The sequence below is a fragment of the Mauremys mutica genome, chromosome 5 (genome assembly GCF_020497125.1).
Source record: "Mauremys mutica isolate MM-2020 ecotype Southern chromosome 5, ASM2049712v1, whole genome shotgun sequence".
In the NCBI taxonomy this organism is placed as follows: Eukaryota; Metazoa; Chordata; order Testudines; family Geoemydidae; genus Mauremys; species Mauremys mutica.
In genome coordinates, this window is record NC_059076.1 from 123,561,563 (window position 1) to 123,578,605 (window position 17,043).

Genomic DNA, 17,043 nt, shown 5'->3' on the forward strand with positions numbered 1-17,043 from the left:
ACTAGAAGCTGATGCTGCATCACTGACCACCAAGTTCAATGAATGAGAACTGCATGGGACAAAAAAAGCTCGAGGGTTTAACTCTTGGATCCGTGTCTGCGCTCCTCTGTTCTTTCCTCTCATGTTGGCACCATTATCGTAGCCCTGACCACTCATGTCAACTATCACAATTCCTGTACCTTCCAGCTTTTTAAGAAGCACATTTGTCATACCAGCTCCTGTAATATCATCAATGTCAATAAATTCTAGAAAATGCTCTCTGACAGTCACCATTGCAGGGACATTTTCACTAGGTTCTGTTGTTGTTACAACACACACCATTAAAGTCATTTGTTCCGTATGGCTGATGTCAGGTGTGCAGTCCAGAATAACAGAGTAATATCTTGCTGATTTCAGATCTGCCACAATCTTGTTTGACTTTTGTTGCCAGTAACTGTATAATCTCATTTTGAATTGTTTTTCCAAGGTAATGGTGTGTGTACATTTCTTGGGCAGTGATTCTTCTTAGATGCTCCTGGAGTACAGCATCAAACTCAGCCATCAGCTCCACAATTTTAAGGACATTTCCATTGTTTGGCACTTACAGCTGATCTGAAGTCTCACACAATGCTAGGTTTTGGGTAGCAAGCTCTCTCACAATGGCAATGAGCCTTTTCAGAACATTTTGCCAGTAAAGAGACTCTGATGTAATCTTCTCTTGATGCTGATCATCTATGGTGGCCTTTAACCTTAGTCTCATCTCAAGCTCTTTCCACCTATGGAATGCTTTCTGGTGATTTGCTGCCTTCTGATGGCATGCCAGATTTCTAACCAGGTTCTTCCAGTCCTTTGTTCCTGTAGAACCCAATGTGGCTGAAATATTAGACTGGAAGAGTTTGCAACAAAAACAGTATGCAGCATTTTGGGGTTTTGAGTACATAACCCATAGCCTCTCCACTTTGTCACCATTGGAGATTTCACACCAGTAATGTGTTGGATGGAAACTTCTATTTTCATTGTCTTTGGGGAACATGAAGTTTTTCACTTGCTGTGGCCCATGCAGTACAAGGAAGTCCCTCAGGCTACTGCTCAAGTGGATCCACAGTCCTGGATCATCTAGACCAGGGGTGTCCAAAGTTTACACAGAAGGCTTTCATGTGCGCATACAGGTGTGACACCAGCTGTTCTTTGCCTTGTAGGTTCTTGTTCAGTGTATTCAGATGATGATTCTAGACTTAAGGAACTAAACTCAGCAGCAGCTGTTTCTTGCGCCTCCACCACACTCTTCTCTGACCTACACTTTTCTTCAGGAATGTGCATGGTTACATCCATTTGAGATGGAGGTATGGATGCTGCAGTCTGCCAGGTCACTACACTCTGACTAGCTGGAGGATCAGGAATCTCCTCACCACTCATATCCCCACTGATGCCGGAAGGCTCACTGAGAACATATGTGTCTATGTATCTCAGGAGAGCTCCTTCCTGCTTAGAAAGAAAAACTTCCTTTGCTTTTTCTTTTTCTGAATGCTGCCCCAGAGGGGCGTTTTCTTCTTTCACTCATGACTGCTGTTCCGTGCCAGCAATAGTGGCTCTCAACACTCAGCTGAAGGGGGACAAATAAGCAGGCTGGTAGCAGGGACTAAGCGAGGGAAAATATCAGTGTCTTAAGGGCCTAATTGGCTCCTACTACTTCAGTTGACTGCCTGTTTTCCTCAAGTGGGTTCAGGGAAGCAGCAGGAAACAGGAAGCTCCCTGAGAAGTTGGTGTTAATCAGTCCAGGCTCCTGGGGGTGCTAGAGAGGTACATAAGAGGCTCCTCCTCCTCTCTCCCCCTGCAGCTTTCTGTTACCGTATTGTCCCGAGTATAGGCCGCACTTTTCCCCCCTAATTTAAGTCTTTAAATTAGGGGTGCAGCCTATAATCAGGAACTTAAAAAAAAAAACAATAAAAATACTTAAAATCCCAGCCGCGGCCGGGAATCAGAGCGCTCTGGGCTGCCCGTGGCGGCGGGGAGCCCAGAGCGCTTTAAATCCCAGCCGCGGCCGGGAATCAGAGCGCTCTGGGCTGCCCGTGGCGGCGGGGAGCCCAGAGCCTTTTAAATCCCAGCCGCGGCGGGGACTCAGAGGGCTCTGGGCTGCCCGCCGCGCCGGGGAGCCCAGAGCCCTTTAAATCCCAGCCGCGGCGGGGAATCAGAGAGCTCTGGGCTGCCCGCCGCGCCGGGGAGCCCAGAGCCCTTCAAATCCCAGCCGCGGCCGGGACTCAGAGCGCTCTGGGTTGCCCGCCGCGCCGGGGAGCCCAGAGCCCTTTAAATCCCAGCCGCGGCGGGGATTGAAAGAGCTCTGGGCTCCCCGCCGCAGCGGGCAGCCTAGAGCCCTCTGAGTCCCGGCTGCGGCTGGGATTTAAAGGGCTCTGGGCTCCCCGCTGTGGCGGGCAGCCCAGAGCGCTCTGATTCCCCGCCGCGGCTGGGATTTAAAGAGCTCTGGGCTCCCCGCCGCCACGGGCAGCCCAGAGCGCTCTGATTCCCGGCCGCGGCTGGGATTGAAAGCGCTCTGGGCTCCCCGCCGCGGCAGACAGCCCAGAGCCCTCTGATTCCCCGCCGCGGCTGGGATTTAAAGGGCTCTGGGCTCCCCGCCGCAGCAGGCAGCCTAGAGCCCTCTGAGTCCCGGCCGCGGCTGAGATTTTCTTTAAGTTAAAAAAAGTTAAAAATTTAATTTTTTTAAAATAGCACCAAACTTTAAGGGTGCGGCTTATAATCAGGAGCGGCCTATACTCGGAACAATACGGTATTCCCCTCTCACATTTTCTCCTGCCTGCCTGTTATGTTTCTTGTGCCCTCATTCCTCCAGCATGGCACTCCACCATCTCTGTGCATCTAGAGCAGAGAGAATACATATGCACCAGCAGCAGACACGATTTTCTACACTCTGGGTCCTAGTGGCTCTGGCCCCCCCCCCCCCACACACACAGCCTGGCACCTGAGGTGGCCACCTCAATTCACCTCATGCTAAGGCCAGACCTGGTCCTGGACCTGTGCTGCATGCCTAACTTTGAATCCTTAATCATACAGGTGTAACTTCGCTGGACTGGTCACTTTGTTCATATGGATGTATACAACTCCCCAAAGCCATAGTTTATGGAGAACTGAAAATGGGAGCACATATGCTGGGAGGCCAACAAAAACACATTCAAAGCTCACCTAAAAGCTGGCCAAGTTGACACAAACACATGAGAAGCTGCTGCTGCCAATAGATCAGGATGGAGCAGACCTGTTGGTCTGTGGTTAAAGCCATCAACAATAGCAGAACAGAGAAAGCCAAAGAGAAGCATGACTGAAGAAAGCAATCTGTGATAAAAGCCCGTGGCTATGTCAACCCGATATGCGGCTGCATCTATGGATCCCTCATCAGTTTATATTTGCACAAGACAATGCACTGAATCAAACTGACACTCATACGTCAATGATAACAGAAGACTCCAACGCTGTATATTGTAATACAAAAATTTTAGTTATCCACTGTAAAACATGAAAATTTAGCTGGTACACACAGCTCACCTTCTTTTTCCATCAACTGAACCCCCTCCCTTCCCCAGCATTATCTTGATCACCTGTATATAACAGCAGAATCTTCATTCCTCCTAAAAACATGTTTCTTTCTGGAAGCCATTCACTGATAAGCGGTTAAATAAGACCAACTCTATATCACTTTTGAGACTGTGCCTTCCAATCCCTGAACATCCAGCCTATTTGTCTGCATTGTTATCACATCAAACGTTGACTAAGCTTTTTGGAGCAGAGAAGGTTTTCCTTAATTTACCATACAGGACTGAAAAATTAACAATCACTTAATACACAAAGTAGTTTACTCATAGTTGTAAAATTGATTTTTGCTGAACAATAGATCAGTATAATATGATCTTGTATTGTAAAATACACACAGTGTATGCAGGACTTGAAGACCCTTGCCCCTCAGAGTAGGTAGAAATTTTTCCCAAACAAACGGGCTCAGAGAGCAACTAGTGCCTTTCCTTGTGGGAGGAAAAGACAAAAGGAACCAAATAGCCAGAGAACTGCTGTGGTATCTTGCTAAAGTCATCCCGTTCCCCAATTCTGATATCTAAGAATAGCATATCTTTAGATCATAAAAGTGCCTGTTGGTATGTCATTGCCCAGAGGTAGTAACAGGAAACCCAATATACAATTCAGACTTAAAAATCATATCTGGTCAGTTATACAGATCAATTCCAGGAAGAGATGGGAGAATGAGGGAGGAGGGCAACCCAGACACTATTAGTTTTTCAAGAGGGGATGATGCATAGCACAGAGAGGCTTGAACTGCTAGCTCTTCTGCGGGAAGGGAGGGGCAGAGGAACAGAGCACTCCAAACACAGCATCTCCTTTATGAAAGGAGGCATGAAAGGAGTCATGCCTAGAGCCACTCCTGCGTTCCCTAAAGGGAATAAAACAGAAAATAGGAAGTGAGAGCAGAGCTGCCACATACATACTTCTGTTACTTCAGAAAGAGGTTGGGGGCATCTTGAACAGCTTCAGTGCTGAATGCTGCAAGAGCTGAAATGGTAAGGCGGAACTGGCTGCACTTTTCCCTATCTGCAGGATTTACAGAACACACTTGTGATAGCATTGGTAGCATCTACTGGAGAACTTCTTGCTCTTTTGAGAGCTCCATTCTAAGTCAAAAGGAGTCTGATAGTAAAAATAAATCCCATCAGGCAGGTAACCTTTGAAGAGATATTTCAAGTCAACCTTACACCAAGATATCTTTCACAGTTCAGTCACAAAAAAAGCTGAACTTGTGACCTAGGAAAGAGCAGCCTTTAACTGTTTTTGAACAGTAAGTCACCTTTGCCTATGCAAACAAGGCAGAACTACAGGACTCAAAGCAGAATGATTTATTAAGGCAGTTTTCTGTCTGTATCTGGTATCCATTGCAGAGGTACAGGGAATAAAGCAGAACCATCACTCCTTTCCTAAGAATTCTCTGCTCCACACATTACCCACAACCAGTTTCGCCTTAAGCTAACAGTAAAAACCAGGCAGTTTGTTCAGTCTAAAACTGTGATTATTTTCCATATTCTCATTTCATATTGGTTTTGATATCCCTTGAACTAGTCACAGCATTTTTTGCTTTGAGGTATGTGTATTCTTGTAGAGCAAGTAGGTCTGAGCACGCACACTTGTTAAAAAACAAACAAACCCTAATTGCTTTAGGATACTTAACAGAGAAAAGAAATAACCACTCATCTCTTCCCTGCTTTTGAGCAGAGTTCAGTCATTCACTCTTAAAAGCTTAAAGACTGATCGCTACTTTAAATTACCATTAGCACCTAAAATAAAGGTCTCCATAAATCAAATATGAAGACATTTGTGCCAGCACAATAAATGTCTCTTCCTCTGCCCTTAATCCAAGACACCCATCTCTCCTTGAAAGAATTTTTAAATCTTCTATGTCTTACAGCCCCAACTGAGACATCCTCTCTCCTGTCCCACTTCCATGCTCCCTCTGTAATTCCCAGTAAGTTTGCCCTAACATTCCTTCTCCCTTTCCACGTACTACTCTAGCTCACCCAGATTCACTCCCCCACCCCTTCTGCGCACCACTCTGCTTACATCTGCACCGTACCTCTCAACTCCCTCCATCTTGTTCCATGCTCTCTCCCCCCGTTCTTATTCCATTACACTCTTTATGACATGTTATTTTATAATCCCAAAGAAGAAGGTAGATTGGACTAAAATGCAGAAAACTGTACATGGTAAGTTAATATTTGGTGAGGGCAACCAACCTTTGGCCATTCCTCCTTCTACCTGCCTTTCACGATTTTCTTGCCTCCTTTTTTTGTTCCCCTACCTACACACTTGACTAAAATGCATCTTTTACATTTTATTTTGGAGACTACATTTAATTTAGACAGTTGCAGCACACCTTCCAGACAGAAGCATTGGTCATCAGATGGCATTCATAAACTGAACATAGAGCTCCTACCTATCTCGAAGCCAAGTGAATAATTTGTTTAACAAGTCTAACCTCCACCGTCCTAGCAAAAAAAAAAAAAAAAAAGGATTTCAACACTGGATAACTGAGTTCAGCAGTAACACATTTAGGTCAGCAAAATAAAGCACACTGCTTAACCAGATCAAAATTTACACTGCATTCTTGGACATCTAGGAACCCAAATCATAAAGGCCAAAATTTTGAAGAAGATATCTAGTGATTTTTGCCACCAACTTGAGACAATTTAAAGGGGGTTGGTTTTCAGAAGGTGAGTGCTCAGCACTTAATGAAAGTCAGGCCCTTTAAGGCGTCTCCAGTTGGGCACCCAAAATTACTACTCCCTCTGAATATCTTAGCCAATGGCACTTATGCCTTCAAACTATTATACAAACAGAAAGTACTTAATTCTCAATAACAGTAATATGAGAACAGACTGATATATTTTAAGGCCAAAAAGACCATTATAATCATCCAATCTGACCTTTTGCTTAACAGAGGCTACAAAATTTGACATAGGGATTCCCACATTGAGCCCAATCACTTGTACCTAGTTTCCCATCCTACAAAATAAAGTAAGGAACGGAGGTTAAGTGGCTTGTCCATGGCCACACCGGGGGCATAGCCAGAATTAGAAATGAAGAGGACCTTCTATTCTGTTCTCAGTCTACATTAATATAAAATAAATAAAAATACACGTTTTGAGTAAATTCTTTAAGTATCATACAAACAGTTCCACAAGGTGAGGATTCTATGTTAATTTAACAGACAACAATGCTTTTATTTATTGCAAAAAGGTTAATTCATCAATAGTTGAGATTATTAAGATAGCAGAAGTTTAGCTGGCAGCTGATATTGCTTGACATTGATTGTATGTTTGAAAAAAAACTGAGTGCTGCAAATTAACTTTATGTTGGTTTATTTATTTCAGACCAGTCTTAGAGTTACAGAAATTCCATATTTTTACGCATAGTGAACAAGAATGAACAAGGAGTTACATCACTAAGGAAACCTGTTTAATAAAATGTGAAGAGTGGAAAAGATAATTTGAAAAGGCAAGAACAGTACTATTAAACCTAATAGCATAAAAACCTCATCATACCAGATTCTACTCTCAATAGCTCTATTGAGAGTTAGTCACAAATTAATATACTCTCAAAGAGTAACCTTTGAAAACTATTCAGTATCCAGTACTAATGTATATTAACTTTTAAAAAATCTGAAACACTTACTGAACTTCTGTGATATTTTCTATGTGGTGCATATATAGGCCACCCCTATTTCAAGGGGTGTATGAACCAACCTGCAATAATAGTCTTTCATTATTACTTCCACTCATTTCAAATTATTTTGAAAATTACACAGTGGTCAAAGCTGTTTTCAAAAGGTTCGCCTTTAATGTAAGGGATGCATCATTAGACACAACATTGATTCTGCTTCACTGTTTACCTTTTGCATGAGACTGACGCCAACCTGACAAGGTAATATCAAAATGGGAATGTGGTTTCTTGCTAAAGTCATCCCATTCCCCCACTTTGATATCTAAGAATAGAATATCTTTAGCTCATAAAAGTGCCCGTTGGTACATCATTGCCTAAAGATAGTACTAGGAAACCCAATATACAATTCAGATTTAAGAATCACATCTGGTCAGTTATATAGATCAATTCCAGTATACCCAAGCCCACTGCACATTATCAGCATATATATGGATTGATTTCTAAGGTTCAGTTTCCTTCACTTTGGCTAGCAATTATTGCTAATAAAAGACTATTTTTCAGTGTAATACTGGCCTGTTCCATTCTGAAAGATGTCTGCCAACTCATTCACGTTACTTCCACTGACAATAAGGTAAGGATTTTTTAATCTGAAGCAAGACAGAGAGATTTGACAAAACTTTATAGAATCCCTCACAATTTGTACCTGTTAACTTCATTAGAAAACTCCCCCCTTTTTGGGGGGGGAGGGGGAGGTGGCATCTGACTAGTGGTAATCAGAACCCAGATCATATATGGAAACGAGATCATAAAGACAAGGAAGCAGTACAGGCTTTGCTTTGCTAGGCACATATGTATTCATTCTATGCCGCTCAATGTCCTGTGCTGATCCAAAAAGCTAAACAAGAATGGGCTCTCTAGATTTCTCCCCCAAATTAATGCCTTGTCTACACTTAAAAGGTTTCCCAATATAGTTATACAAGCAAACCGTACTAGTGTACATGCAGTTTAAAAGGGCAAAAAAGTCCTTTTGCTGGTATTATACCAGTCCCCTGAGCTGATATAACTGCACCAGGATTGCCAATTTTGGTTGGACGTATTCCTGGAGATTTAATTACATGACAATCTTTAATTAAAGATTAATCTTTAATTCTCAGAGAGTCCAGGCCAATCCTGGAGGACTGGCAACCCTAAGCTGCATCTACACTTGGGTTTTTCCTGGCATATCTATGTTGGTGGGTCTCAGGATTCCAGAAATCTGACACTGCAGTTTAAAAATGCCTTAAAAAAAGGCCTCAGCCAAGGCCAGATTGAAGGCAAGCAAAGAGCAAGTATTCAATATATTTCTAATTCACTGGCTCCAACACTTCAGGATATCCAAGTTCAGTCAGTATATATGAAAGAGGCTAGGGCCCTGTGGGAAAAAATAGTATGTGTTCATATAAAGACTATCATAATACATACAGAAAAGCAGGGGCGGCTCTAGCCATTTCACCGCCCCAAGCACGGCAGCATGCCGCGGGCGGCGCTCTGCCGGTCACTGGTCCTGCCGCTCCGGTGGACCTCCCGCAGATGTGCCTGCGGATGCTCCACTGAAGCCGTGGGACCAGCAGACCCTCCGCAGGAACGCCTGCGGGAGGTCCACTGGAGCCGCCTGCCGCCCTCCCAGCGACCGGCAGAGCGCCCCCCGCGGCATGCCGCCCCAAGCACGCACTTGGCGTGTTGGGGACTGGAGCCGCCCCTGCAGAAAAGAGCTGATTTAAGACTGCACAGGCAACTTTAAGCATTTCTTAACTTTCGAGTGCTTGACTTTGCAATTGTAATGTTCTTTTAATGTATATAGTATATAATTACAGCTTTATCAAATCTTACACTACAGCACTTTGATTACCTTACTTTTACCTCAGTGATTCCTATATATTTGCTCTTGCTCGTTTTAAAAAACGTTTTAGAAATACATTTATTCAATCTTCCCTAGAAAACTTAGCAAAACTATATAGTATAGAAACAAGTTATTTATGGTAGTCCATTAAAGTTTCCATCTTTTTAACAAGTGTATTCTTCAGTGTGAACATTTTGGCAGTGTTGTACTTGAGTTTTTTCTTGGCATTTCAAATGTTTCCTGTTGAACTTCAAAAAGGAAAAGCTGGCACCATCTTAGGAAGCCCAAGAGCTAATAAAGCAAGTTCATGATCGGACTCGTTAGCAGGCAGAATAAGTCTTTAACAAACTGAACAATCATTTTCCTTTTAGCCAAACAATCCTAGCTGACCTATATCTTCTAAGCTTTCTCTTCTCTTTGTCTTCAACAGGAAGAGATTATTTCACAAGCAGGAACATTTATTGCTGTCCTTAGAATCCTAATAAAACTGGTTGTTTGCACAAAACAAAACTGCTCGCTTGAACTGGCACTAAGTACAAATGTCATCTTCATGTTTGATATCAAAACACACTGTGAATTCAAGACTGGACTCTTACATGGTTTATACCAAACACTATCAAAAGCTTAACCTGCCAGAGGTGATGCATTTTATGGGTGGAATATCATGCCAGTCTTGGAGACGACAGGTTCTGGCAAGCAGAAATATTAGAGAGACAGAGAGGGAAAGAAAAGAGACAGAAAAACTGAGGCTGGCGGAGAATGCTAATTATACAAAGATTCACTTAGGCTACAGCATTTATAAACTCTATCAGCAAGTATTTCCCATTATCAGCCTGATCCAAAGCCCACTGAAATCAGTAGGAGGCCTTTAACCATATAGTATTAGAATGCATTACAACATTAGATGAAGATTAATATGGCCAGGATCGAAGACTGAGATGCCACCAGCAAAAAAATTCAAATTGGACACTGAGGTCTATGGTTTGTGGTCTACAGTTTGTAACTGGTGTCCACATGCACACTGTGCATTGTCTCACATCTTTCAGAAGTGTGATACATGACAGCAACTGCCACGTGATATTCTGAAATGGCTCAATGTAGACCATTGCTTCCTGGATAGTTTGAAGTCTGGAAGATCCTGATTAAGCCCAATCCCAAAAAGGCTTGGAAGAGTTCAGGTGTCTTCAGAAGAGTCTGGAGGTTCTCATGAATTGGTAAGTTCAGGTTGGCCCTGGTTCGTTTGTACTCATAAGCTGTATGTGTCTCTCTCCAGATGTTGAGCGTGGGTACATGTTCCTGAGTGGGCAATCACTGAACAGGTGTTGATTTTAATGTTCCAGTTATAATTCTCAACATGATATTAAGCTGCATGTTCAGAGATTTGGTGAGCTGTCTGCCCAGACTGGTGAGCAATAGTCAGCGATTGAGTATACCAGTGATAGAGTTGCTGCTCTAAGTGTGTGTGGGCATTGGCACCTCATGTTGTGCCTGTAAGCTTCCACATGTTTTTATGTTTTTTCGCATCTTTCGATTGATGGTGTTTACTGAGTCAGCGGCTCCAAACTTACAAAGGAGTACCCAGGCTTTGCGACTGGAATATAAGAAAAGTCAAGATCCTGCACTGTCTCTTTCCATTTATTCAGGCAGGTAGTGTTCAATGTCTATTAGTCCTTTTGTTGTGTCTGGATCACCACTTTTCTCATATTCCTAGAAAACTAGCTGCCACAAACAGAACAGACATTGCAATAGCTACGAGGACTGTTTCACAGAAACTTTGACAAGAAAGTGAACAATGTGGTCACAGTTTTCTGCGATCAACTTGATATAATTTATCTTGTCTTCAATTTCTGTGGTACGTGCAACCCAGTTCTACTACTATAAACCAGAAGAGAATTTCTTATTCTGATTATTTTAAGAGTAAGAATTACAATAGCCTTTACAATAGCCCCTCACTTAAAGTTGTAGTTACATTCCTGAAAAATGCGACTTTAAGCGAAATGATGTTAAGCAAATCCAATTTCCCCATAAGAATTAATGTAAATGGGTATGTGTGTGTGTTAGGTTCCAGGGAATTTTTTTTCACCAGACAAAAGACACACACACACACACACACAAAGTTTTAAACAAAATTTAATACTGTACACAGAAATGATGACTGTGAAGCTTGGTTGCAGTGGTGAAGTCAGAGGGTGGGATATTTCCCAAGGAATGCACCTTAGTGCTAAATGATGAACTAGAATTTGGCTGAGCACTCAAGGGTTAACACAATGTTGTTAATGTAGCGTCACACTCTACAAGGTAGCAGGAATGGAGGGAGGGGGGACATCATGGTAGACAGAGACACACACCGTGTGTGTGTGTGTGTGTGTGTGTGTGTGTGTGGCCCATTGCCCCTTTAAGTACGCTGACCTCATTAAGTACATTGCCTTTTTCAGCAAGTTGAGGCAGCAGCTGCTGCTGGCAAGCTCCCTCTATCCTGAGCCCTGTTGCGTCTCCCCCACCCCGCTCTATAGATATGGGGTAAGTGGGGGGCAGGAGCAGGGGGGGATGGGGACACCCTGACATTAGTCCCACTCTTCCCCTTCCCCCCTGCACAGCAAGCAGGAGGCTCCCAGGAGCAGCCCCAAGGCAGAGGGCAGGAGCAGTACATGGCAAGGGGGGAGGGACAGCTGAACTACCAGCAATTGACAGCCTGCTGGGCAGATACTGCATAGGGAACTTAGGGGAGCCGGGAGCTGATGGGGGGCTGCCGGTCCACCTGCTTCCAAGCCCCCACCAGCTAGCTGCAATGGGCTGCTCTTCCTGCAAGCAGTGGACAAAGCAGGCAGCTGCAAAACAACATTATAAGGGAGCATTGCACAACTTTAAATGAGCATGTTCTCTAATTGATCAGCAACATAACAACAAAACAACGTTAACTAAGGGCTTGGCTACACTTGCAAGTTGCAGCGCTGGTGGAGGCTTTCCAGCGCTGCAATTATTCTCCGTCCACACTTGCAAGGCACATCCAGCGCTGAAACTCCCTGGCTGCAGCGCTGGCTGTGCACCCGTTCGGGTTGGGGAATAAGGAATGCAGCGCTGGTGATCCAGCGCTACTCATCAGGTGTGGACACACACCAGCACTGTGATTGGCCTCCAGGGAATAAGGAGATATCCCAGAATTCCTGTTCAGCCACTCTGCTCATCAGTTTGCACTCTACTGCTCTGGCCTCAGGTGACCCGCCCTTTAAGTGCCCCGGGAATTTTAAAAATCCCCTTCCTGTTTGCTGCAGCCAGGTGTGGAGTGCAATCAGTTAATCTTTCCAGGTGACCATGTCTCCACCTGGCAAACGAGCCCCAGCATGGAGCAATGGCGAGTTGCTGGACCTCATTAGTGTTTGGGGGGAGGAAGCTGTGCAGTCCCAGCTGCGCTCCAGCCGTAGGAATTATATCATCTTTGAGCAGGTATCAAGGTCCATGCTGGATAGGCTATGATCGGGACGCACTGCAATGCAGGGTTAAAGTAAAGGAGCTGCGGAGTGCCTATTACAAAGCCCGCGAGGGGAACCGCCGCTCCGGCGCTGCCCCCACGACCTGCCGTTTTTACAGGGAGATGGACGCGATACTTGGGGGTGACCCCACTGCCAATCCGAGGACCACGATGGACACTTCTGAGCAGGGTGGGGGACAGGAGCAGCAGGAGGAGGAGGCGGCGGCGGCAGGGGGGGGGTGTGGAAACCGCGAGTGAAACTACTGGGATGGGGGAAGACACCCCAGAGTCCCAGGAGGCATGCAGCCAGGAGCTCTTCTCAAGCCAGGAGGAAGGAAGCCAATCGCAGCAGCCAGCAGTTGCTGAAGGACAAACAGAGGAGCGAGTTACCGGTAAGCAGCTTTTATTTTCAGGGTGGAAATGTTTCGGGAGAGGAGGGGGGGTTAGGGCTGCGTACATGCATTCCTAGATGTGGAAGAGCCCATTGATGTGGTCTATCACGTCGCGATAATCGGCTGCAGTAATCTCCTCAAAAGTTTCAGCCAGAGCGTGGGCAATGTGCCTGCGCAGGTTTATAAGGAGAGCCACTGTGGTCCTTGTCCCAGTCAGGCTAACGCGTCCGCGCCACTGTGCCGCGAGGGGTGGGGGGGACCATTGCTGCACACAGGCAAGCTGCATAGGGGCCAGGGCGGAATCCGCATTGCTGTAGAAGACCTTCCCGCTCTTCCCTGGTGACCCGCAGCAGGGAGATATCTTCCAGGAGTAACTCCTGTGGAAAATGTTGGGAGACTGTTTAGTGCAGATCCCCCCCTGTAGCTGTTAGCTGTTACCTGTTAGCTGTCCCCAACGCACAGAAACCCCTGCACAGCCCTGAAGCAATCTCAGTACCCCTTACTCACCATTTCGTGTCTCCTGTTGTGTTATGTGTGGTCTTATTTGGTATGGTAAAAGAATGCTAAAGTGAACACTGAAAACTCCTTCAGTGTGTGGGAATTACTGTTTGGATGAGATAATTAACAATGCTACCCTGTTAAATGTTGCCATTTTTGCCTTCAAGAAGTGACCTTGACTGCTGGACTGCCCAGATCTACCACAGCACAGAGACTACAGAATCTGAGGAAAAAGCCGCGAAAAACCAAGGAAGACATGCTGAAAACAGTTATTGATCACTCTGCTCCAGAGAGTAAACAACTGCAGGAGTGGAGAGAAACGGAAAGCAGGATCCGCCAGAGACATGGGCGGAGAAACGCTGTGGCAAAGAGGAAAAGCACAGACCAGCTGCTAGGCATCCTGGCGCGCCAAGCGGACTCTCTCCAGGCACTCGTAGCCATGTAGGCAGAGCAGTCCCGTGCTGCCCCACAGCCCTCCCCCCCCCAATTTTATTCTCTTCCGCCCCAATGTTAGCTCCAAACCCCCTTCCCCAGCATCCAGGTTCTTACCACCACCAGCTGCCTCCAACACCTGTACGTTCACCAACCAGCCCTGAGAACTACGACCCTTACCCTCTGCACTCAACCCCCATCACCATGCAGTATACGCACCCTGAAGTGCAGCAGCCATTGCACAGCACTGCAGACAGGACATATGCAAACTTGTGACTGTACAGTTCACCAACCCACCCCCCTGCCCTAGGTTCCTGAAATGTTGTGTGTCTGTCAATGAAGTATTTTTCTTTTCAATAAAATAAATCTTGGCTTTGAAAACAGTCTTTATTATTGCAGATAGTGAAAGATACCTTATCCCAGTAAAGAAACAGTCACTGGAAATCATGTTAGGGATAATAGAATCCTAACAGTGTAACCACTGCACTTCACTCCCATGCAAGGCAGCAAACATTACTGTTGGCTTTCAGCCTCAAATTCTTCCCTCAAGGCATCCCTAATCCTTGTAGCCCTGTGCTGGGCCTCTCTATTAGCCCTGCTCTCTGGCTGTGCAAATTCAGCCTCCAGGACTTGAACCTTGGTGGTCCATTCCTGACTGAATGTTTCACACTTCCCTTCACAAATATTATGGAGGGTACAGCATGCGGATATAACCGCGGGGATGCTGCTTTCCCCCAAGTCTAGCTTCCCATATAGGGACCGCCAGTGGGCTTTTAAATGCCCAAAAGCACACTCCACAGTCATTCAGCACCGGCTCAGCCTGTAGTTGAACCAGTCCTTGCTCTTGTCAAGCTTCCCTGTATAGGGTTTCATGAGCCAAGGCAGTAACGGGTAAGCGGGGTCTCCAAGGATCACAATGGGCATTTCGACGTCCCCTACTGTGATCTTCCTGTCTGGGAAATAAGTCCCTGCCTGCATCTTCCTGAACAGGCCACTGTTCCAAAAGATGCGTGCATCATGCACCTTCCCAGGCCAGCCTGTGTAAATGTCAATGAAACGCCCACGGTGATCCACAAGCGCCTGGAGAATCATAGAGAAATACCCCTTCCGATTAACGTACTCTGATGCTAGGTGGGGTGTGTGTGCCAGAATAGGAATATGCGTCCCATCTATCGCCCCTCCACAGTTAGGGAAACCCATTTGTGCAATGCCATCCACAATGTCCTGCACGTTCCCCAGAGTCACGGTCTTTCTTAGCAGGATGCGATTAATGGCCCTGCAAACTTGCATCAACACGATTCCAACGGTCGACTTTCCCACTCCAAACTGGTTCCCGACCGACCGGTAGCTGTCTGGAGTTGCCAGCTTCCAGATTGCAATAGCCACCCGCTTTTCCACCGTCAGGGCAGCTCTCAATCTTGTGTCCTTGCGCCACAGAGTGGGGGCGAGCTCAGCACAGAGTCCCATGAAAGTGGCTTTTCTCATACGAAAGTTCTGTAGCCACTGCTCGTCATCCCAGACTTCCATGACGATGTGATCCCACCACTCAGTGCTTGTTTCCCGAGCCCAAAAGCGGCGTTCAACGGTGCTGAGCATTTCCGTGAATGCCACAAGCACTGTAGTGTCACACACGGCAGGCGACTCGATATCATCGATATCATCGTCGGACTCCTCACTGTCACTTTGGAGCTGAAGGAATAGCTCAACTGCCAAACGTGTTGTGCTGATGACACTCATCATCACAGTCCTCAGCAGCTCGGGCTCCATTTCCCACAGAAATAGCGATTCAAAGACAGAGTAAAAAACAGCAAGCGACTCACAATGGCGCCAAACGTGGCCAGAAAAACTGTGAATGCTGGGATGCGAAGCGATGCCCCACGGGGCGTTGGGACAGGAAGCGGAATGACCCGCACCCTTCCGTCCCCTTCCCACAACCCACAGCGCAAAAATGGGACGAGGTGCTCTGTGGGATAGCTGCCCACAATGCACCTCTCAATACAGCGCTGCAAATGCTGCAAGTGTGGCCACACTGCAGCGCTGGCCCTGCACAGCTGGACGACCAGCGCTGCAAACTACCAGCGCTGCAACTTGCAAGTGTAGCCAAGCCCCAGGACAACTAAGTGAGGAGTTACTGTAAAGTGGTTAGGAAGGACACGTAAACAATGAACCTAAAAATCTGCTTCAAATTAGACAGGAAATTGAATTTAGAAAACTAGTACAGATCTATTTAGTAGCAGCCATGGAAAACTTGAAATTGCTCTTAGATTGCTAAAAACCAATAAAGATTTTTCTTTGCTCAATGAACCATGGAAAATATTGTCTGGGGAGACATTTGTGTAAGTATTGATTCCTTTATTGATACCTTCTACACAGTATGCCTAAGAAAAATAAGGTCTAATGTTTGAAACATGGCAGTAAAAATGACCTAAGAGTAAATCAATTCCCAGCTGCCTTCTATTTTTCTGGTGTTAATTTCCATTAAAGGGCAAACTGCAGTGATTAGTATTCAGTACCATATACAGCCATATAAATTACTAAATATGACCCCTAGTACCGTCAGTTAGGAAAGAACTTCAGAACCATGTTTGAACATATTTCCAGCTAAATCAGTTTTTACATGGTTAAGTCAGAACATCTTTAAACATGCTTCTAAGATGGCTTGGCCCTATCTACACTTGATGACCAGAGTGTAGAAACTGATTTAGTTGAAACTGTACTTAAACACAGCTGCTACTTAACCTGTTCAAAGTTCAGTACAGTTGAGACTCAGAATATGTATTTAAGGCTAGATGCTATTCTTCACACATGCAGAGCAAACCTGTGCTAAAGTGGGATAGGTGACTCCCCCTCCCTTCATACTAACCAGGGATTGAAAGAGTGCTACTCCCAAACTTCTGAAAGCAGGAGAGCTCCAGCCCCTCTGCCTGGATTGGACAAGTGCTATTCTCCAAGAATTCCCCTCCAATTTAGCTGAGAAAGTGAGGAATCTCCAGATAGGGAAATACGAAGTGGGAACAACAGTATAAGCCAATGTCAGTTGGGGAATTTCCCTCTACTTCCTAGGTCTTAGTGGAGCAAAACTGAACCTGACAGGAGAAGTGATATCCTATTTCGAAGTCCCTTATCCACATCCTCTTTAGGAGGATGAGGACCCAGGATCTCTACCCCAG

General features: G+C 45.5%; 1 protein-coding gene across 12 annotated transcripts in view; it reads right to left on the bottom strand.

The window, feature by feature from the left end:
• The window catches only part of ADD1 (adducin 1), a 126,527-nt gene that overhangs the window by 60,617 nt on the left and 48,867 nt on the right, over nucleotides 1-17,043 (bottom strand). For 6 of the 12 annotated variants that reach the window (XM_045019511.1, XM_045019512.1, XM_045019516.1 and 3 more), the window contains one exon: nucleotides 5,978-6,029. The exons of 3 other annotated variants lie outside the window; for them this stretch is intronic. The gene's annotated coding sequence lies outside the window, so the exon portion shown is untranslated. Of the gene's footprint in view, nucleotides 1-5,977; nucleotides 6,030-17,043 lie in introns of those variants that run through there. 3 more of the 12 variants (XM_045019514.1, XM_045019513.1, XM_045019515.1) reach the window with 3 other exon arrangements.